The sequence below is a fragment of the Pelodiscus sinensis genome, chromosome 1 (assembly GCF_052426305.1).
Source record: "Pelodiscus sinensis isolate ZL-2025 chromosome 1, ASM5242630v1, whole genome shotgun sequence".
In the NCBI taxonomy this organism is placed as follows: Eukaryota; Metazoa; Chordata; order Testudines; family Trionychidae; genus Pelodiscus; species Pelodiscus sinensis.
The window spans coordinates 11,497-34,479 of NC_143052.1; the positions used below are offsets into that span (position 1 = coordinate 11,497).

The 22,983-nt window shown below is 51.4% G+C and overlaps 1 long non-coding RNA gene across 3 annotated transcripts; it reads right to left on the reverse strand.

Moving 5' to 3' along the window:
- Positions 1-8,846: 8,846 nt before the first annotated feature.
- On the reverse strand, positions 8,847-18,540 carry LOC142825983 (uncharacterized). 3 transcript variants are annotated; one of them, XR_012900265.2, is made up of 7 exons: positions 18,262-18,532; positions 16,687-17,960; positions 14,737-14,874; positions 11,304-11,564; positions 10,775-10,896; positions 10,048-10,201; positions 8,847-9,522 (listed from the first exon to the last, which is right to left on the reverse strand). It is a non-coding gene; the product is annotated as an uncharacterized LOC142825983 (long non-coding RNA). The 3 variants fall into 3 exon arrangements; XR_012900268.2 differs by having other exon boundaries at positions 11,501-11,564; positions 14,737-17,960; positions 18,262-18,540; XR_012900264.2 differs by having other exon boundaries at positions 14,737-17,960; positions 18,262-18,540.
- Positions 18,541-22,983: the final 4,443 nt, after the last annotated feature.

The window sequence follows — 22,983 nt, forward strand, 5'->3', positions numbered from 1 at the left end:
GTCTAAACTGGCTGCGAGAATTTGCACAAGAACACTGACAATCTACTATAAGATTGTCCATGTTCTTGCGCAAGAACAGTGATGCTCCCGCTTGGGAAAAAGCCCTCTTGTGCCAATGTACACAGTCTAGACACAGCCTTAGAGAATTGTGCCCGCAATACCGCAAATGGCCACCGAGTGTCACTGTGGAGGCGCTGCAGAATTATACGTACATTACCTGCAATGACCACCGAGTGTCACTGTGGAGGCGCTGCAGAATTATACGTGCATTACCTGCAATGACCACCGAGTGTCACTGTGGAGGCGCTACAGAATTATACGTGCATTACCGCCAATGACCACCGAGTGTCACTGTGGAGGCGCTGCAGAATTATACGTGCATTACCTGCAATGACCACCGAGTGTCACTGTGGAGGCGCTGCAGAATTATACGTGCATTACCCGCAATGACCACCGAGTGTCACTGTGGAGGCGCTGCAAAATTATACGTGCATTACCTGCAATGACCACGGAGTGTCACTGTGGAGGCGCTGCAGAATTATACGTGCATTACCTGCAATGACCACCGAGTGTCACTGTGGAGGCGCTACAGAATTATACGTGCATTACCGCCGATGACCACCGAGTGTCACTGTGGATGCGGTACAGAATTACACGTGTGTGACCACCGAGTGTCACTGTTGCTCTGCTAAGGGCAGGTATTTCGGAATGGGGCATTTCTACCCTAATAATATTTCCTGTTTTAAATTGACATGGATTCAGTGTATATGCTCAGATGATCTTATTTCCCAATAAAAAAGATTGTTATTTCAATGTAAGGCTTGTGCTGTATAACAAAGTAAGGACTCCCCACAGTCACTCAAAATGGAGTCCCAGGAAGCACTGGGGAGTAACTAACAGCACGTCTATAAGACATCACTTTAGAAAAGTGGGAACGTGAGCATCCAGAGGGGAAGCCCGTTATTTTGAACGTATTTCAGAATAACAGGCTTCTTATTTTTTGTGACATGAGAGTTTATTGTTCCACAATAATGCCATTGTTGAAATTGCTATTTCTAAATAGCAATATTGTGTATGCTCCACTGTCGCTATTTACAAATAGCTCCTTCCTAGGGCCATTAAAGTAATTATGCTCTAGTGTTTCCTGGGGCTCTAAATCAAGGTAGCACATCCACTTTAGGGAAGCCTGCCTCAGATAGAGAAGACTTGTAATTACTCTATTTTGAAATAGCATTTCCCCATTACATTTTGGCAGGTTTTATTCTGAAATACTTGTTAAAGTATGTCTACACTACATTGACTCTTAGAATATGCTATGTAGCATGTCCTTACTAAGGGAGCCTACCACTCACAAATTTTGATGCTTCCCTGTTGTGGGAACACACTATTTTGAAAAATATTTTCAAATACTTTATTTGAAATAACCCCCAAAATACCTTAATTCCCCAGTGTGAACATAGCCAAACATTACAGCTACACGGCAATGCTATTTCCATATACCCAAGAATCCCAAAATATCAACCCCTCATCTTCACAGCAAACTTGGTTTTTTTGGATTCATTATTCCAGAGTCCCTGTAAATATCATTCTATGAGGCGAAAGGGACGTTTTCTTAGAGCACCTTATTTTGAAATTTGGCATCACGTAGACGGCGCCAAATGATGAAATAAGCCATTTTGAAATAGCATTGAGATAAGATACTCAAGATACACAATTTGAGCTATACAAATTATTTCAAGTACTCTGAGACTCTCTTTACCCCTCCTTCACCCTCAGAGGTTCTCCCTCCACCCACTTTCCTCTCCCAGATTCTTTCCCCAGCCCCTCTCCAGCTACTTTGACCCCAAATAAAAAACACACCCACTTTGTTTCCAAAAAACAATGTCAGTTTTATTGTCTCTGCAGAGGAGGAGGGGGAGGATTAAGAGAGGAAAGGCAAAGAGGGGCAAGGCACAGGCCCCTAGTGGGGAGGTCCTGGGGAGCGTGTCACTGGGGTCCTTGTGAAAAACTTTCCCTCAGGGCCTCCCGGATGTGCACCCCCACCTGATGAGCCTGCTGGATGGCAGCTGTGCACAGCTGTTCAAAGAGCCTGCTGACCTGGCCTGCCTTTGCTCCCCCACACCCCGCCCATGAGGAACACCTCCCCCTTCGGATCACAAATATTGTAGAGCACAAAACACTGGCCACTACTTGGGGGAATGTTTCATTCCCCAACATCCAGCCGGGTGACAAGACATTTCAACCTATGGGGGGAGGAATAGCTCAGTGGTTTGAGCATTGATCCCAGGGTTGTGAATTCAATCCTTGACGATGGGATTTGGGGCAAATCTGTCAGGGATGGTACTTGGTCCTGCCACGAGGACAGGGGAGAGGATTCAATGACCTATCAAGGTCCCTTCCAGGTCTATGAGATAGGTATAGCTCCATATATTTATTTAATATAAATAAATATATGGAGCTATACCTACCTCACCTTGAGACACCCAAAGGCACCCTCCACTACAGGGCGGGCCCGGCCAAGCCGGGAATTGAAGCATTCCTTGCTAGGGTCAAGGTGTCCGGTGTAAAGCTTCGTGAGCCAGGGCAACAGAGTGTAGGTCACATCCCCCACAATGCACAGTTGCATGTACACATCCCCCACCCTTATGATGAGGTCAGGGAATAAACTGCCTGCCTCCAGCTTCTGGAAGACTCTGGAGTCGCAGAAGATGCAAGCATCACGTGCCTTCTTCCACCAGCCTAAGAAAATGTCAATAAACTGCCCACGGTGGTTGAGAGGGCCTGTGGGACCATGGAGAAGTAACCTCGTGGTTTATATACATAGATGCCTGGTAGTCGGCGTAGTCGGTGCTTGGGCAGGGATGTGGGTGCCGTCAATAATATCACTACCACACGGTTCCGTGTTGCTGAGGTGGATGACCCTGAGCAGCTGGCTGGTGTCGATGGCCCGCATGTGACATAGTGCGGGTGCTGTCTACTTTGTAACCCGGTGTTCCCTCCTGGCTGTGTTGCTATGTGTGATTCCCAATGAGTCACTCCTCATGTGTATAAGCCCCAGACACCTAAGTCTCAGCCTGAGCAGATAAGGCTGTTCCCAGAGGGTGAGACAAAAGAAGAGAGGCAGGGTCACCCATCAGGCTGGGGGGTAGGGCCTGGGAGTTGAGTTGGTCTAAAACATCCTCACTCCACCTAGCCCAGCCGAGACTAAGAAAGGGGGTGAAGCCCCTTCCCCACGAGAGGACTAAAGCTGTCTGCCCTCGCTCCTGTGTTAACATCTCTCCTATGCTATGCTGTGTCGCTGAGAAGAAATAAACCCTTTTACTCTACTGGCTGGCCGAGACACACATCTGGCTGGGGATGGGGGCCCAGGGTCGGGGGCTCCCCGACACACCATCACACCGCACCACCTGTAGCAGGAGACCAACAAACATAGAATCACTGGGGTGCCTGAGCCCCGTGCAGGACCCCCAGCCCACCCCTTCCCTGCCCACACATATCAGGAGCCACCCCCTACGTAGCCTATCCCTGGCAGGGCTCTGTGAGGGTGGGACTGAAAAATTGCCTGGGAAAGGGGCTTCTCCACCACCCCCAACCACCCTTTCGCTAGGATTCCCCATTCCAGCACTTCACACCCCTCTTCCGGGACCTTAGCTGGAGAGCGCCACGCCTGCATGACGTGGGCCCTGACGGTCGACTTTTCCACACCAAACTGATTCCCGACACATCGGTAGCTGTCCGGCATGGTGACCTTCCACACGGCAATGGTGACCCTCTTCTCCAGAGGGGAATGTGGGTCGCATGCATGTGTTCCGTCGTGTGAGGGCAGGGGAGAGCCAGGAACACAGCTCCAGGAAGGTCTCCTTCCTCGTGCACAAATTCTGGAGCCGCTGTTGGTCATCCCAGAGCTCCATGTCGAGCCGGTCCCACCCGTCAGATCTAGTCTCCAGCGCAAGAAGCGGCGGTGCACAGCATGGTGCAGCTGGAAGAGCTGCGCTCCCGGACAATCAGCTGGTGGTTGCGTTCCTGCATGGCCAGGACGGCAGCCTGTAGAAACTGCAGCACGATAGCTAAGGGCCGTCGAGTGCCCAGAGGCAGCTCTAGCTCCACGACTGGCAAGCTGAGGTGTCCGCAAGGGCAACCGGAGCAGTCAGAGCAAAGGCTTTGCTGTCCCTCCAGGGAAAGGAGAAGCACCCGAGAAATGGCTGTACCGGGGGCGGGGTCACTTTGCTACCTTCAGAGGGTCCCTTATCCCACTTCTCTAACACAGGACCTAGGCCCATCCCTGAGGCAGATGGTGTGGGCAGAGGGGGGTGGGATCAAGCCCACCATTCTGTGCTCCCCAGACAAATCCCTGCCCTATCCCTGAGTTCACTGGAGATCCCACTCTGTCTCCCTGCCTTCAGTGGGTACCTTCTCCTGCCTTCCTAATGTGGGAGCCAGCTCCATCCCTGGGGGGGGGGGGGGTCTATGTTGGCTGTTTGGCCGCTCCCAGGGTGGGTGGGATGGGCCCACGAGCCTGCCCTGCCGGGTGAAAGGGTCTCAGATAGCCTCAAGCAGCAGCTCCCAGAAGTAATTGCTGACCCGAAACCCTGCCTGAAGTGGTTCTGAGTGGCCTGCATCCAATCAGTGTGGTGCTTTAGTTTGAAATCGCTAAGTGCTTTTTGAAATAAGCCTGCAGTGTAAACATACCCTAAGGGTATGTCTTCACCGCAAGTTTCGTTCGGAGAAAGCTATTCTGGAAAATATCTTCTGGAAAAGCTGATTTTGGAAATAGCACATCTACATTAGGGGAGCTTATCTCAGACTAATTTTGAGGCTTCCCGGTAGTGTGGACGCTCTAGCTCGATTTAGCGCCCCACGATGCACTGGAAAGGACTAACTTTAGAATGAGGGGCTATTTTGACATAGCAGCAGTGGAGCATCCAGTCGCTCACCCGCTGCTGAAAAAGCTTTTTCAGAAGAGGCGTTTTTCCGACACTGGTACACCTCATTCCATGAGGAATAAGCCCTCCATTGTTTCAATTTTCTTTTGAAATAACGCAAGTGCTGTGTGGATGCTACTGTTGTTCGGCCAGAATAATGTCCCTTATTCCAGAAAAATGGTACAGTGTAGACACACCCTTAGGGTATGTCTACACTGCAGCACTAATTGGAACTAACTTAATTCAAATTAGTGCATCTAGACCTAAAAACTAATTCGAATTAGCATTTTGCTAATTCGAAATAGCATATCCACATTGAATGGACCCTGAACCAAAGTTAAAGCTGGCCAGAACCAGTGCCTGCAGGGCATCAGGTTAGGACTTAGAGTGTGGAGCTCCTAGCCAAGGGTTGTGCTTAAAGGAACCCGACCCCCACCCCGGACAGACAGTTCTCAGGGTTCCGCACTTGCTTGTCTACCTCGATGAGGGACAGCAAAGCAGTCCTGTCTTGGAGGCACAACAAAGCACTTGGCCATCATCCCGGCTGCACTTGCCGCAGGCTGCCATCCAAGGGGATCAATTGGGAGGCTGTCAGGAGCCAGGAGGCCCTGCAGGAGAGCTTCCACCCCGAGGAGCCCGCAGAGCCACCCCAGTCCTCCCCATCGGGGGCTCATGCCCCATTCCTCCCTAACCTCCTTCCACTTACCCTTCCTGATGTAAAAAATAAATGACATGTGTTGTTAAATAAAGAGAGTTTCTATTTTTGAAAACTGAGGGGTGGGGATTAACCTCTGGGGAGACTGGGGAGAGAGGGTGGGAGAGGGGAGGTGGAAACCTGGGAGGAGGGAGCTGGAAGGGGGAAGCCAGGGGAAGGAGGAGGAGGGGAAGTATAAAACTATGGTACGCCATATCTTCAGTACTGTGTACAGATGTGGTCTCCTCACCTCAAAAAAGATATTTTGGCTTTGGAAAGGGTTCAGAAAAGGGCAACTACAATGATTAGGGGTTTGGAACAGGTCCCATATGAAGAGAGGCTAAAGAGACTGGGACTTTTCAGCTTAGAAAAGAGGAGACTGAGGGGGATATGATAGAAGTCTATAAAATCATGAGTGGTATGGAGAGGGTGAATAAAGAAAAGTTCTTCATTAGTTCTCATAATAGAAGGACTAGAGGACACCAAATGAAATGAATGGACAGCAGGCTTAAAACTAATAAGCGAAAGTAGTTCTTCTCACAGCACATAGTCAACCTGTGGAACTCCTTGCCACAGGAGGCTGTGAAGGCTAGAACTATAACAGAGTTTAACGAGAAGTTACATAAATTCAGGGAGGTTGGGTCCATGGAGTAGGAACGGTGTCCCTGGCCTCTGTTTGTGGAAGGCTGGAGATGGATGGCACGAGACAAATCGTTTGGTCATTGTCTTAGGTCCATCCCCTCCAGGTACCTGGTGCTGTCCCCTGTCGGCAGACAAGCTACTTGGCTAGATGGACCTTTGGTCTGACCCAGTATGGCCGTTCTTATGTTCTAAGCTCAGGGCCGGGAATCTCACTGGACCAACTTGATTTTCATGAAAACCTGCTCATGGGTTCGCATGTGACCTTTGGTGGCCAGGCTGGCAGCTATCCTGCCCTAGATGGCCATATTCCTGTGCCTAGTGTGGAGATCGTGGATGTTGGAGGCCTCCCCCCGAACCTTGATGAGGTCCACGATCTCCGCACTAGATCAGGCGGGTGCCCGCCTCTTGCAGCCCCGGGCAGGCTCCTGGGAGCCATCGGCCTGGTCCTGGGAAGAGGTAGAGGGCTGGGTGGCAGCCGGTGGCTGGCTCATGCCGTGCCAGGTGCACGGTCTGCTGGCTGGGTGCTGGCAGGCTTGCAACTGGCACGAGCACTGTAGCCAGACCGTGGCCCTTTAAGGGGTCCGGGGCCGGGAGGGGGGCAGAAAAGTTTCCCTGGTTTGGCCCAGAGTGGCCACCAGGGCAACCTGGGAAGGGCTAGCCTCCAACTAGTTCAAATTAAGTGGCTACGCAGCCCTTAATTCGAACTACTTAATTCGAACTAGGTAAACCTCACTCTACGAGGAGTAACGCCTAGTTCAAATTAAGCGGTTTGTTTGTATAGCCGCTATTAAAGTTAATTTCAACTAATGGCTGTTTGTTCGAATTAACTTTGTAGTGGAGACACACCCTTAGAGATTTGTGCCTGTCTATCAGCAAATGGCCGCCAACGGTGCGTCTAAACTACATGCCTTTTTCAACAGAAGCTTTTTCTAAAGTATTTTTCGAAAAAGCCTCTGTTGAAAAAGCTTCTAGATTGATTTTTTTGCTCCGCATCATGCTATCAGCTTTTTTGAAAAAGAGCGTCCAGACTGCCGGATGCTCTTTCAAAAAAAAAAAAAAAAAAAAGGCACCCAGAAGTGCTTCTGGCAGGGCATGGGGGCAGCCTTTATTTCCAAATGTTGCTGCCTGCCCTTTGCAGAGACACGTGCTTAAAGGGATCCCCCGGACAGCCGTTGCTCTGCTCCTGCTTCTGGCTTGCCTACCTCCTGGAGGGAAAGCAAAGCTGCTGCAGTGCTTGCTCTGGTTGCCCTGCTTCCTCGGACACCACAGCAGTTTATTTTCAGGTTCAGGGGTTTTTTCTGCTTTTCACTGCGTTGGGGAGAATTCACAGACATTTGCGTCGGGTGGTCAGGCCGGGCACGCGATGCCCGCATCTTCCAGAACTCATACCTGTACCGCAGCCTGCAGGCTGGATCATTCTTTCTGTAGTGAAACTATGCAGTTGGGGATGTGCAGATACCTACGTGCACTGTGGCTGACACGGCGAACCCCCTTATGACCTGGCTCATGAAGCCATTCACTGGACACCTGGATGCGAGCAGGGACCTCTTTAACTCTCGCCTGAATCGGGCTCGCTTGGAGGTGGAGTGTGCCTTTGGCCGTTTGAAGGGCAGGTTTATGCGCCTTCTCGCTCGGCTGGACATGGGGGAACACAACATCCCCGATGACCTCTCGAGGTCCCTTCCAGTCCTATGATTCTATGATGTGGTTGTTGCATGCTGTGTGCTGCACAACCTAGTGGAGAGAAAAGAGGAGGCCTTCCTCCCAGCATGAGGCTGCTGTGGAGGGGAGGCACTTTGAGCAGCCCCGGACAGCTGCCATCTGGCAAGCCCTCCAGTTGGGATTGCGCATTCGGGAAGCCCTGAGGGAGCGATTCTCCCAAGGAGCCCAATGAGTTTCCCCAGGGCCTTCCAAATGTGGGATTGCCCCATGCCTCCAGTGCCTTCCCCCCCGTCCAAAGCCCCTCCCAGCCCCACATTCACACTGAGAACAGAGACAGGCTGTGACAGACCAGGCTGGGTCTGGGCACAGCTGACGTCATCTGCTCTGGGCAAATTGCTCAAACTAGGGGCTCCTTACAGTCCCCAGACTGGTGACCTTCCCAAACAGGCCACAAACCAGTCCCAAAAATAAATTGCTTGTTAACAAAGTAAAGTGCTTCCCTTACTGACTCTCACAGATGGGAAGGGGAATGTCAAGCTGGAAGGGAGGAGGGAGGCTCAGGGCTGAGGGTGCCACCTGGATGACGAACCCCTGCCACCTTGGCTGCGGAGGCCGGCTTGGAGATGGCTGCGCGTGCGGGCTTGGGCTGGGCAGGAGGTGCGGCTGTACCTGAGTCTGGGATAGCAGCGGGTGAAGTGGGGCAGGGGGGTGAGGGAAGGGGTGGGGGAACTGGTGGGGGGAGGGAGGGCAGGCTGAGCAGGAGGAGCAGGAACAGACACAGGACTGGGGAAGGCCATGGCCTCCCGGATAGCAGTGCAAATAGCAGTGCGCTGTGTTGGGGAAATCTCGCTCCCCTGGGGTACAGAGTCCCCAGAAGGGTCCAAGGCTGGAGGTCAAAGCAGTGAGGCAGGAGAAAAATCCAAAAGGAAAATTTTATTATGCATGCAGGCTGACAGCTACCAGAGTGAGAGCAGCAGCAGCCCTGAGAGAGAGTTTCCGGGATCCTTTATACAGTATGTTCAGACAGTTTAGTTGTTGATTGTTTTCTTTAACATATTAAAGTCTCAGCAGAAGTACTCTGAGACGTTTCTGTTCACACCAGGTGTGCTAGAAGTAAGTTTTACAGTACAAAGGCACATGAGAACCTGAGTGAGGAGTCTACAAGGCAAACTGTGACAAAGATAAGAGTTTACATGACAATTTGTGACAGACTAGGAGTCTCCATGAAGTTGAGATAGGCATTGTAAGGGTCTTGATTAGAGTTAAGATGATTTCTCTCTGTTACAGGGAGAGAGGCCTGGAAAACTTTTAACCCTTACAGCAGTTTTCTTTTAGAGAGTTTTGATTTCCTGCACAGTCCCTCCTTAGACACAATTGCAGTTATTTGATTTTTTCCCACAGCTGCTGCACAACCTCGTCCAGCAAGGGACTGCGCCACTCTGTCTCTGCCTGCATCCTCTGATTACATGTCTCCTGCATCCCTTGCAGGGCCGAGATGTGCTGGCGCACCAGGTCCAAATACTTGCGCCAGTGCCGATGGGTTCCCTGCAGCCGTCTGGGAGGTGGGAGAGGTGTGGCCCCCCACCCTCCTGGACAGCTGGGCTGGATGTGGAGGACAAGAGGGAAAAGTCATCAGTCATGCATGCTCACACTTTCCCTGAGAGACAGCATGCCCTCCTCAGCAGTCAGTGCCTGTCCTCTAGGATCAGCGGATGCTCATGTGGTCTCAGCAAGGAGTGGTATGCCCTGAGCAGCAGCCACGGCCTCCCTGAAGCCCAGACAGTGTGCAGGCCACCATCCTGCCCCCCTTCCCCCACCCCATGGCCAAGCAGCACTGACAAGTGCCAGGCCACAGTTGGGGTTTCCACAGGTTGCTAAGAAGCCTGAAGCTGTGTGGCAATTCCCAGGGGCCCAAACCCCTGCCTGTACCTGGCATCAGTGTCTGTAGGAGCAGGTGGTTCCTCGCAGCCATGCGGGTGCAGGGGTAGGACGGCCCTCCCTGAGGTCAGTCGTGTGTGTGCCCCCCTCCCCCCAGAATGTGATCAGCATGACATGTCACAGTACTGCACCATCCGCTTTGCTCCCGCCTCCCCTGCCCTGTGTGTGTTGGACCTTCACAGCACTCACCTGATGTTCCCTCCCCGGTGCCCAAAGTTGTCTGGGCAGGAACAATAGAGATGAAAGGTCTGGCAGGAGTGTCCACCAGGGCTTCTACCCAGAGGCCTTTATTTTCGACAAAAAATCTTCCCCGCGTCCACACTTCCCTTTTTTTGACAGATCTCTGTCAAAAATAGTGTTATTCCTCGTAAAACGTAAAATGAGATTTACTGCTGTCAACAAAACCGCTGCATTCTGTTGATTTACTGTCAACAGAACGCGGCGGCTGTCTAGACGCAGGTAAAGATTTTTTGAACAATCCCTGTAGTCTAGACACACCCTGAGTGTCACAGTTGCTGCATTACAGAATTGTGCATGCATTGCCAAAAGTGGCCATCCAGTGTCAATGCTCTGTTGCGGAATTTTTACACTAGGCAGTTAGGAGTTATGAAATAACAGGCTAATGACTCCTGTTTGTGATGAGGAATAACCCTCATGTAGAAATTGTTATTTTGAAATGTCTTCAGTATATATGCTCAGCTGTTCTTATTTAGAAATAACTACTCCCCAGAGTCATTCAAAGTAATTACTCCCCAGTGCTTCCTGAGACTCTAAATCAATGTAGTACGTCAACATTAGGGGAGCCTGACTCAGACTAATTTCAAGGCTTCCCTGTAGTTTGGATGTTCTATTTCAAAGTAGTTAGCTTATTCTGACATAAGTGTGTAGCGTAGACATTATTCAAAATAACTTATACCTTGAATCTTTTAAACTGCCAAACTCATTGCACTAGCTGGCTTCCAGCCCTAGTGATGGGCTCAAGGCTTTAGTCTCTGCCACAAGTCAGCCATTCTTTCATGAATCCAATGCCACTGAGAACTGAAAAGAGAATGAGAGGAGACTTGTAAACTCGACCACCACTAGTGGTCAAAACACAGACATAAACATGTGCATCACCTAACTGCTGGTCACTGGAGACCCCTTCTTTATTCCTCTCTGGCCTATCCAGGTCCTAAAATGCTCATAATTTATAAGAAACTATGACCATCTCCACTTTACCACACCCTCAGTCCACTATACCCACACCCTGCCCAGAATACTCTGGTCCTCTGAGGGACGTGATGATTGAGCAAGCAACTGGAGAACAATGTGATGATGTCCACTGATTACACGGACAGATGCTCTGTACTTTGTCGTCCCTCCCTCCCTCCACATCGCTGTATTTGAAGGGCAGCGACCCACGTGCAGCTACTTACAGACAGGAAAGGACAATCCCAGACAATTACCAGCCACGGGCAGAGCTCTGCCTTCCCCAGGATCTGTCCCATGGAAATCATAAGCATCTCTCTGCTCGCAAGGAGGCACCTCGCTGCACAGACACTGGCTGAAGATAATTTCACAAAACATACACCAGCTCCTACACTGTCACGAGAGAGCTCCTCAGCTCCACTGTCAATAGGAACAACAGGTGACTCAGACTCACTTCAGGCAGATGCCCCTCATCTAGCTGGATCTCCAGAGTGGCTCCGATTGCCTACAGCAGGCCTCTGCAAGAACAGCAAATAACCCATGGAAGAAGTATCACTGCCAAAAATGCTACAGCTGCATGAGACCGTCCAGTACCTGCCTCCCTCTCCAACCCTTTCTACAACACGGCTGTTCCGCTACAAGACACGGACTGAACACTGACGGGTCAGTTGGCTGTAGCTCCCCGCTGACATCAGGATTATGCCAAGACACCCGCTCATCTTCCATGCGCTCGAGTCCAAGCCAGTAAAAATGGAAACACCTCACATGCCGCTTCCTCTCTTTTTTCTGTTGTGTTGGCTAACACGGATTCATATGCCCTTGTGTTGCCCAAACGTCCAGTTTTGTGAGACCCCTTTTTAACTCATTCCTACCAGCTTTGGATTAGGGATGTTAAAGACGAGTCTATCCCCATAAGCAAATGCTTATGGGATAGTTGTCTGTTGACTAGTCAGCTAGTTGATTCCCCACACCTTGCTGCCTCTCTGAGATAGAAAGCGGGGGTGGGGGGGAAGGAGTACTTCAAAGTGGCAGCACTGCATGGCTGAGCTAGGGATCAGCTGTGCGGCAGCTGCCCCTTTGAAAAGCCACCTCCACGCATTTAAAGGGGCAGCCATGGAACCCGGGGTCAGCTGAGAACTCCCCAGCTGGCCCCAGGTTCCACACGGCATGACCTGGGGCTCCTCATGGCATGCAGCACGGCATGAAGCCTGGGGTCAGTGGGGGACTCAGAGTCCCCAGCTGAACCCAAGCTCCATTACTTTGAAATGCACAAGAGTCTCTGCTGGACTCTTGTACTTTTCAAAGGAGGAATGGGGAAGTGCCTATCGACTTTGATTTAGTCACTATTTATCCCTTTAGTCTCTCCTTTTTCAAGAACATTTGTGAGACGTTTAATAGCAGTGGTCCAAATGCAGATCCCAAAAGCATAACACTCATTCCTACTCTCCCCATCATAGGCACCAGGCTGCTGGTCAGTCCTCGTGGTTAAGGGGTTATCCTAGCCAGATATTTGGTCAGCCAATAACAATGCAGGTAGGGATTTCAAACTGGGAACAAAGGAATTTTTAACTTTTTCCTCCTCTGTCTGAGGCAGAGTGGGTTCTTCCAGGTAACAGGGAGCTGCGAGGCTGTCTCGCTCTCTCTGAAAAGTCTTTTCACAATATGTAAGTAGGGCAAAGTTTAATTAATCTATCAGGTTTTTAATTGTTTTATTGTTTGGGAATTTCAAATTGATGTTAAAAGTGTTTTTTTTTTCTCTTTTGTAATGAAGCTTTCTAACCCACAGAATTGTCTCTGGCTACATCTAGACTGGCATGATTTTCCGGAAATGGTTTTAACGGAAAAGTTTTCCGTTAAAAGCATTTTCGGAAAAGAGCATCTAAATTGGCACGGACGCTTTTCCGCAAAAGCATTTTTTGCGGAAAAGCATCCATGCCAATCTAGACATGCTTTTCCGCAAAAAAGCCCTGATCGCCATTTTCGCGATCAGGGCTTTTTTGCGGAAAACAAAGCTGAGCTGTCTATACTGGCCCTTTTGCGCAAAAGTTTTGCGCAAAAGGACTTTTGCCCGAATGGGAGCAGCATAGTTTTCCGCAAGAACACTGACAATCTTACATGAGATCGTCAGTGCTTTTCCGGAAAAGCAAGCGGCCAGTATAGACAGCTGGCAAGTTATTCCGGAAAAGCGGCTGATTTTCCGGAATAAGTGGCCAGTATAGACACAGCCTCTGAGTATACAAATTGGTGGCCCTTACCATCTAGCTACCTTAACTATACTTGCAACGGTAGTATGGTTTTGATAATAAAAAGTTTGTTTTCTTTTCTAATTAACCTGCTATAGGTTTATTTTGGTGTCCTAGTTTTATCTGTAAGCTCTCTGACTGACTGGCTGGGAGTCACCTAGCACAGACTGCAGCTTGTTTTTCTCTTTTCTTTTTCAAGCTCTGAGGGGAAAAAGAGCTTGAGGTACCCCTGAGGTTTTAGGGAGGAGGTTTCCCAAGTGATCTCATCCCTAGTTTTCTTGGACTACTTGGGTGATGGCAGTGGATATTCCCTAAAATTTGGGTTTTAGGATTTTGGGGGGAAGTTTTTGTACCAAAGCCTGGAGAGATCAGGTTTTGGGGTACTTTTGCGGGCCCCTGCTCCTGCATTTGTTGTGCCAAAGTGGGTTACCCCCCCCATCTTTTAAGGGGAGTACCCAGCAATGTTTTTATGAGGATCTAACAATACTTCAACTGCTTGAATGTCCGTCCATTTGTTATAAAGAACGAGAGGGGCGGGGTGATTTAAGCATAATAAAGTCCATGCCCCAAAGGCAAAGCCACATCAGCTCAAACTCTGTTGCATTTAAGAACTGCCTCTGGAGTTAGGACATGGGCTTTAAGCACACCTCATGTATGAAATCCAGGGTTTCAAACTCAGGAGGGGGGCTACTGCCCTCCTACCCCATTTCTCTACCCAATTCTACACCCATAGGACCAAGGGCACCTACCCCCCTCAAACAATGGTGCCCTTGGTCTTATGGGTGGAGAAAGGGCAGGGTTAGGAGTGCACATTGCCATGGGCTGGGGGTGTTAAAAGGAAGAGAAAGGAGGGGTTGAGGGATCCACTGGATGGACGGGTGGACTGGAAGGATCAAGAGCGTGTTGGGCTGGGGGCCGTTAGGGAGGAAGAGGAGGGTGGGTGAGGGGGTCCTTATGTGTTGAAAGATGAATGGGGAGAAGGTAGGGTGAAGGTTGAGGTGAGCTGGGAAGGTGGCTGTGACGGACCGGGCCAAGTCTTGGCACAGCTGAGGGCATCCGCTCAGGGTGAATTGCTCAAAACTCGGGGCTCCTTACAGCCCCAGACTGGAATCCTTTCCCAAATAGGCCATAAACCAGTCACACTGAGTGCTTTAGCTGCCAATCTGGCCAGCCAGAAGCCTCACGAGCAAAACCCCTCAGACACCCCAGCTCTCCCTGTGCCACAATTAGCCCCGGGCCTGCACACAGGTGAGGGGGGTGTAGAACCCAATCTCACCTTCCCCGAACGGGTCTTTCCGGTCCCAAAGAACCAGCCACAAATCCCCCGTCAGTTTACACTCTGGATCTTACCCACAAGATCACGCTGGGCCAATCCTTTAGAATCTAAAGGTTTATTAATAGAAGAAAGAAAAGCATGAGAGTAAGGTTGTTAAGGAGAATACATTACATGCACCAGTCACCGAGTTCTCGATGCAGGCTCTCAGCAGAGATGTTATAACTGCTATCTTAAAGGTCTCTGGTGTTCATCCTATGTCAGGACGGGTCAGCAATCCTCCTCGGCTCTCTGTTCCTTGCAAGGCTGCATCTAGGATCAGTAGCAGAACTGAAGACAAGATGGAGTCCGCCTCATGGCACTTGTATATCTCCCCAGTACCTTCCAAGTGGAGCAGGTCACATGGTCGAATGACTTAGCTCTGTTTCATATGTCAGCAGCCATTTTGCCCTGGCTGGGTTGCATGTTCCCAGACACAGTCCTCAGGTGTGTATTGGGCACCTTGAGAGCCATTATCCCTGGACCAGTGCTAATTAGCATACTCATTCAACAGACAATCCTCCTTTACAACAGGCAGTGCAGGCCAAAATCAGCACAGACTCCATATTCATAACTCCACACACAGATATCATACAAGTACATGAGTAGCATATACAGAATCAGTAGAACATGACTTTCATTTGACATCTCGCATGGCCCCCTTTGTATAGACTTTGGGGCAAACACCTCCCCCCAATTGGTGCAGCAGTGATCTGGCTGCTCCCCTTAAAATCCAGTAACGTGACACCCAGACAAAAGACCAGAGCCTCTGCTTTCCTCTTCCTTTGAGGCCACTCCCTACCACCCACTATACATACCATATGATGAGGGCTAATTTAGCTACAACTAATCAGGAAAGATATCTTGGAGTTATCGTGGATAGTTCTCTGAAAATGCAGTATGCGGTCAAAAAAGCAAATAGCATGCTAGTAATTATTAAAAAAGGGATAGAAAATAAGATGAAGAATATCTTAATGCCCCTATATAAAACTTCTGTACACAGTGTTCAAGATGTGGGCGTACTATATGTGGTCTCCTCACCTCAAAAAAGATACTGTACTTTGGCATTAGAAAAGGTTCAGAAAAGGGCAACTAAAATGAAGTATAAAACTATGGTACGCCATATCTTCAGTACTGTGTACAGATGTGGTCTCCTCACCTCAAAAAAGATATTTTGGCCTTGGAAAGGGTTCAGAAAAGGGCAACTACAATGATTAGGGGTTTGGAACAGGTCCCATATGAAGATAGGCTAAAGAGACTAGGACTTTTCAGCTTAGAAAAGAGGAGACTGAGGGGGATATGACAGAGGTCTATAAAATCATGAGTGGTGTGGAGAAGGTGAATATAGAAAAGTTCTTTACTTGTTCCCATAATATAAGAACTAGAGGACACCAAATGAAATTAATGGGTAGCAGGCTTAAACCTAATGAAAGAAAGTTCTTCTCACAGCGCACAGTCAACCTGTGGAACTCCTTGCCAGAGGATGCTGTGAAGGCTAGGACTATAACAGAGTTTGAAAAAAACCTAGATAAATTCATGGAGGTTACATCCATAAAAGGCTATTACCCTGCGGGAAGGAAGAAATGGTGCCCCTGGCCTCTGTTTGTCAAAGGCTGGAGATGGATGGCAGGAGACAAATTGCTTGATCATTGTCTTCGGTCCACCCCCTCTGGGGCACCTGGCACTGGCCACTGTTGGCAGACAGGCTACTGGGCTAGATGGCCCTTTGGTCTGACCCAGTATAGCCATTCTTATGTTCTTATCAGTATCAGAAGTGCACCGATGGATACGGAGCACATAGCTCCGCGGGATCTGGTGCTTCTGGGGCGATGACTTAAAAGCCAGCTCCCCACGCGCACAGGCTCTCACCTCCCCCCAGCCCTTGCTGACTCTGTATTAGAGACAGCAAGGGGGAGGGAAGCATGTGTAGTTGTCAGGATTAACCGATAAGCCCAGGCTTATCAGTTAATCGTATACACGACTATACGCTAACATCCCATTCACCGACTGTCATTGTTAGCATTTCTGTAACGGAGTAAGTGCACTGCCGGGAGCAGGTACGCCTTGAGAGGCCTCCAAGCTTACCCAGTACATGGAGAGACCTTTTCTCAAAGGCCCAGCTTCTGATGGGTTTGGTCCTCCTTCTGGGATGCCACCGGATGTGCTGGGATTTCACTGAGACTACTTGCTCCACTAGCCTTGCCTGCCTCTCCCTGTTTTGCTGACTTAGGCTCTCTGGCCTCTGGGAGCCCACGCAGGTTGGGACGCACGAAGTGTAGAAACACAGAGTCTGCAAACAGCTCTATACGGTAATGCTTAGCTAGAAAATCGTCCAGCACTCAATTGCAGTTCCCCTCCGGAAAGTACACCCAAAATAATATTATCTGACACGGGAGAGAAATCACTACAATGCAAGCTCATACGTTTGCCCATCCCCTCAATGAGGAGTAACATACGCACAACTTCTCCCGCTCCCCTCCTGCTGTTAGAAATTACACAAACTACATTTGTTTTATTAAAATCTAGCTTTTACAGTTGAGAGATTGCTGTTGTTTATCAAAACAAAATAAAGCACGCATACCGTGTATGGTTGTAGGCATGGATGGAGGAAGGGCAGCGTTAGGAGTGCAGGTTGCTATGGGATGTGGGTGTAGAAAGGAAGAGAAGGGGGGTGGGACCCAATGGATGGGAGCATGGATTGGAAGGGTCTGGAGTATGGGATGGGGGCTTGTTGAGGAGGAAGAGGAGAGTGGTTGAGGGAGTCCTTACATGCGGAAGGAGTGCTGGGGCGAAGGTAGTGATGGGAGTCACATGGCAGGCGGGATGGGAGTGTGGGGGGAGGGACTGTGGTTTGGGAAGGGAAGAAACGGGGCTGAAGGGTCCTATAGATGGGGGAAAGTTAGGGATAGGGATAGAGTGTGCGATGGGGAGTGTTCTAGGGAGGAAAAAGAGGGGCTGATGGAAACATGAATGGAGGGATGCTCTGGGGGTGCAGGTTGCTCTGAGTCTGTGGAGAGAAGAAGGGAAACTGAGGGACACCAGGAATAGGGGGTATGGGATAGGGAAGAGCACTGGTGGGGGTGCACGTTGTGTGAGGGGGAAGGTGAAATGTACTGCGGGAGTGGAACCTCCGTTCGGACTCGCTGTCTAAGCAAACGTGACTTCCCTTCCTAGACCCGAGTGGGCCGTACGCCGAAAGATTTCCAGACCAGACACTTATCTCCCTGTCAGCGATGGCTGCTCCGCTCCCAGCTGGACGGTTCTCGCCTCGCTTCGACCAAGCTCCCAAGCTCGCTGTTCTCGTTTACGTTCCATCCCCAGACGGGAGGACACCGGGAGGGTTGACTTCTTATCGCTCGCTACCAAACACAGCAGAGGGGGAACAAACAAACAAACAACTTAGCCATTCAGTCCGCAAGGACACGGCATCGCTTCTCCTCCCACCATCGCACCGCAGCCTCCCACCATCGGCCACCACCTCCCGTTGCCACTACAGGAACGGGAAGTGAAAGGAGGCCTTGAATCTCTATCCATGCTCTGTTGAACCACCTACTGCCCCTTCACCAGTCCCCAAGCCACCAGGCTCCATGTCCCAGCAGGAAGCTCTCTGCCTCAGAAGAAACATACTGCCAGGACGCTTGAAGATTTCAAAGCACGCACCTCTTACTCACACAGAGCCGTGGGAAGGCCGAACGCTGAGGACCCTTCACGTGTTCCGAGAATCACGTCCAGGCAGCTCAAGTCCATCTCGGACGGTATCTTCTCAGCCCACGGCCCCGCACTGATTCCTCTGCAAGGGTGGCCGAAAAAGCCCAGCGTTAGCTCTCACTCACTAAGGTCTGTGGCTGTGGGAATGCGATCCTTTACCCCTTTCCCCCCCCTCTCGCCTATGTATCGGGCCCTCTACAAGAACACTGAGTCAGTCAGCCATGTCGCACCACCGCTCTCCCTTGCGCGACTGGCGTACCTGCAGAACTCCCGTTGGCTCCTGAGCCCTTAACCCTTGGAGATGCTCCGTGGAATGCCTGCAAGTGTGCTGTACAAGGACACGGCAGAAGCAGAGCAAGGACAAAGACACAGACAGAAACAGACAGACAGGACGTATTGGCCAATACGAGAGAGCAACAAGAGAGAAACACGTAAGAGGCAGTCAGAAACCTTACTACCTTGCGTCTTCCTCCTCGAGCCAAGCGTCTGCTGAGAAGGACACCGTGTTCCAGAGAAACCAGCACCCCTGACAAACGGGAGCCCTGTTTCTCCCACTACCGAGGAAGCACCTCGGGAACCTCTGCTCGGACTCGCTGTCTAAGCAAACGTGACTTCCCTTCCTAGACTCGAGTGGGCCGTAAGCCGAGAGATTTCCACACCCGACACTTATCTCCCAGTCAGCGATGGCTGCTCTGCTCCCAGCCGGACGGTTCTCGCCTCGCTTTGACCAAGCTCCCGAGCTCGCTGTTCTCGTTTCCGTTCCATCCCCAGACGGGAGGACATCGGGAGGGTTGACTTCTTATCGCTCGCTACCGAACACAGCAGAGGGGAAAAAACAAACAAACAACTTAGCTTTTCAGTCCGCAAGGACGCGGCATCGCTTCTCCTCCCACCATCAGACACCCCCTCCCGCTGCCACTCCAGGAACGCGGAGAGAACGGAGGCCTTCAATCTCTATCCACGCTCTGTTGAACCGCCTACTGCCCCTTCACCAGTCCCCAAGCCACCAGGCTCCATGCCCCAGCAGGAAGCTCTCTACCTCAGAAGAAACATACTGCCAGGACGCTTGAAGATTTCAAAGCACGCACCTCTTACTCACACAGAGCCGTGGGAAGGCCGAACGCTGAGGACCCTTCACGTGTTCCGAGAATCACGTCCAGGCAGCTCAAGTCCATCTCGGACGGTATCTTCTCAGCCCACGGCCCCGCACTGATTCCTCTGCAAGGGTGGCCGAAAAAGCCCAGCGTTAGCTCTCACTCACTAAGGTCTGTGGCAGTGGGAATTCTATCCTTTACCCCTTTTCCCCCCCCTCTCGCCTATGTATCGGGCCCCCTACAAGAACACTGAGTCAGTCAGCCATGACACACCACCGCTCTCCCTTGCGCGACTGGCGTACCTGCAGAACTCCCGTTGGCTCCTGAGCCCTTAACCCTTGGAGATGCTCATCTGGAATGCCTGCAAGTGTGCTGTACAAGGACACGGCAGAAGCAGAGCAAGGACAAAGACACAGACAGAAACAGACAGACAGGACGTATTGGCCAATACGAGAGAGCAACAAGAGAGAAACACGTAAGAGGCAGTCAGAAACCTTACTACCTTGCGTCTTCCTCCTCGAGCCAAGCGTCTGCTGAGAAGGACACCGTGTTCCAGAGAAACCAGCACCCCTGACAAACGGGAGCCCTGTTTCTCCCACTACCGAGGAAGCACCTCGGGAACCTCTGCTCGGACTCGCTGTCTAAGCAAACGTGACTTCCCTTCCTAGACTCGAGTGGGCCGTAAGCCGAGAGATTTCCACACCCGACACTTATCTCCCAGTCAGCGATGGCTGCTCTGCTCCCAGCCGGACGGTTCTCGCCTCGCTTTGACCAAGCTCCCGAGCTCGCTGTTCTCGTTTCCGTTCCATCCCCAGACGGGAGGACATCGGGAGGGTTGACTTCTTATCGCTCGCTACCGAACACAGCAGAGGGGAAAAAACAAACAAACAACTTAGCTTTTCAGTCCGCAAGGACGCGGCATCGCTTCTCCTCCCACCATCAGACACCCCCTCCCGCTGCCACTCCAGGAACGCGGAGAGAACGGAGGCCTTCAATCTCTATCCACGCTCTGTTGAACCGCCTACTGCCCCTTCACCAGTCCCCAAGCCACCAGGCTCCATGCCCCAGCAGGAAGCTCTCTACCTCAGAAGAAACATACTGCCAGGACGCTTGAAGATTTCAAAGCACGCACCTCTTACTCACACAGAGCCGTGGGAAGGCCGAACGCTGAGGACCCTTCACGTGTTCCGAGAATCACGTCCAGGCAGCTCAAGTCCATCTCGGACGGTATCTTCTCAGCCCACGGCCCCGCACTGATTCCTCTGCAAGGGTGGCCGAAAAAGCCCAGCGTTAGCTCTCACTCACTAAGGTCTGTGGCAGTGGGAATTCTATCCTTTACCCCTTTTCCCCCCCCTCTCGCCTATGTATCGGGCCCCCTACAAGAACACTGAGTCAGTCAGCCATGACACACCACCGCTCTCCCTTGCGCGACTGGCGTACCTGCAGAACTCCCGTTGGCTCCTGAGCCCTTAACCCTTGGAGATGCTCATCTGGAATGCCTGCAAGTGTGCTGTACAAGGACACGGCAGAAGCAGAGCAAGGACAAAGACACAGACAGAAACAGACAGACAGGACGTATTGGCCAATACGAGAGAGCAACAAGAGAGAAACACGTAAGAGGCAGTCAGAAACCTTACTACCTTGCGTCTTCCTCCTCGAGCCAAGCGTCTGCTGAGAAGGACACCGTGTTCCAGAGAAACCAGCACCCCTGACAAACGGGAACCCTGTTTCTCCCACTACCGAGGAAGCACCTCGGGAACCTCTGCTCGGACTCGCTGTCTAAGCAAACGTGACTTCCCTTCCTAGACTCGAGTGGGCCGTAAGCCGAGAGATTTCCACACCCGACACTTATCTCCCAGTCAGCGATGGCTGCTCTGCTCCCAGCCGGACGGTTCTCGCCTCGCTTTGACCAAGCTCCCGAGCTCGCTGTTCTCGTTTCCGTTCCATCCCCAGACGGGAGGACATCGGGAGGGTTGACTTCTTATCGCTCGCTACCGAACACAGCAGAGGGGAAAAAACAAACAAACAACTTAGCTTTTCAGTCCGCAAGGACGCGGCATCGCTTCTCCTCCCACCATCAGACACCCCCTCCCGCTGCCACTCCAGGAACGCGGAGAGAACGGAGGCCTTCAATCTCTATCCACGCTCTGTTGAACCGCCTACTGCCCCTTCACCAGTCCCCAAGCCACCAGGCTCCGTGCCCCAGCAGGAAGCTCTCTGCCTCAGAAGAAACATACTGCCAGGACGCTTGAAGATTTCAAAGCACGCACCTCTTACTCACACAGAGCCGTAGGAAGGCCGAACGCTGAGGACCCTTCACGTGTTCCGAGAATCACGTCCAGGCAGCTCAAGTCCATCTCGGACGGTATCTTCTCAGCCCACGGCCCCGCACTGATTCCTCTGCAAGGGTGGCCGAAAAAGCCCAGCGTTAGCTCTCACTCACTAAGGTCTGTGGCAGTGGGAATTCTATCCTTTACCCCTTTTCCCCCCTCTCGCCTATGTATCGGGCCCCCTACAAGAACACTGAGTCAGTCAGCCATGACACACCACCGCTCTCCCTTGCGCGACTGGCGTACCTGCAGAACTCCCGTTGGCTCCTGAGCCCTTAACCCTTGGAGATGCTCATCTGGAATGCCTGCAAGTGTGCTGTACAAGGACACGGCAGAAGCAGAGCAAGGACAAAGAAACAGACAGACAGAACGTATTGGCCAATACGAGAGAGCAACAAGAGAGAAACACGTAAGAGGCAGTCAGAAACCTTACCACCTTGCGTCTTCCTCCTCGAGCCAAGCGTCTGCTGAGAAGGACACTGTGTTCCAGAGAAACCAGCACCCCTGACAAACGGGAGCCCTGTTTCTCCCACTACCGAGGAAGCACCTCGGGAACCTCTGCTCGGACTCGCTGTCTAAGCAAACGTGACTTCCCTTCCTAGACTCGAGTGGGCCGTAAACCGAGATATTTCCAGACCCGACACTTATCTCCCTGTCAGCTATGGCTGCTCCGCTCCCAGCCGGACGGTTCTCGCCTCGCTTCGACCAAGCTCCCGAGCTCGCTGTTCTCGTTTCGGTTCCATCCTCAGATGGGAGGACACCGGGAGGGTTGACTTCTTATCGCTCGCTACCGAACACAGCAGAGGGGAAAAAACAAACAAACAACTTAGCGTTTCAGTCCGCAAGGACGCGGCATCGTTTCTCCTCCCACCATCGCACCGCAGCCTCCCACCATCGGCCACCCCCTCCTGCTGCCACTCCAGGAACGCGGAGAGAACGGAGGCCTTCAATCTCTATCCACGCTCTGTTGAACCGCCTACTGCCCCTTCACCAGTCCCCAAGCCACCAGGCTCCGTGCCCCAGCAGGAAGCTCTCTGCCTCAGAAGAAACATACTGCCAGGACGCTTGAAGATTTCAAAGCACGCACCTCTTACTCACACAGAGCCGTGGGAAGGCCGAACGCTGAGGACCCTTCACGTGTTCCGAGAATCACGTCCAGGCAGCTCAAGTCCATCTCGGACGGTATCTTCTCAGCCCACGGCCCCGCACTGATTCCTCTGCAAGGGTGGCCGGAAAAGCCCAGCGTTAGC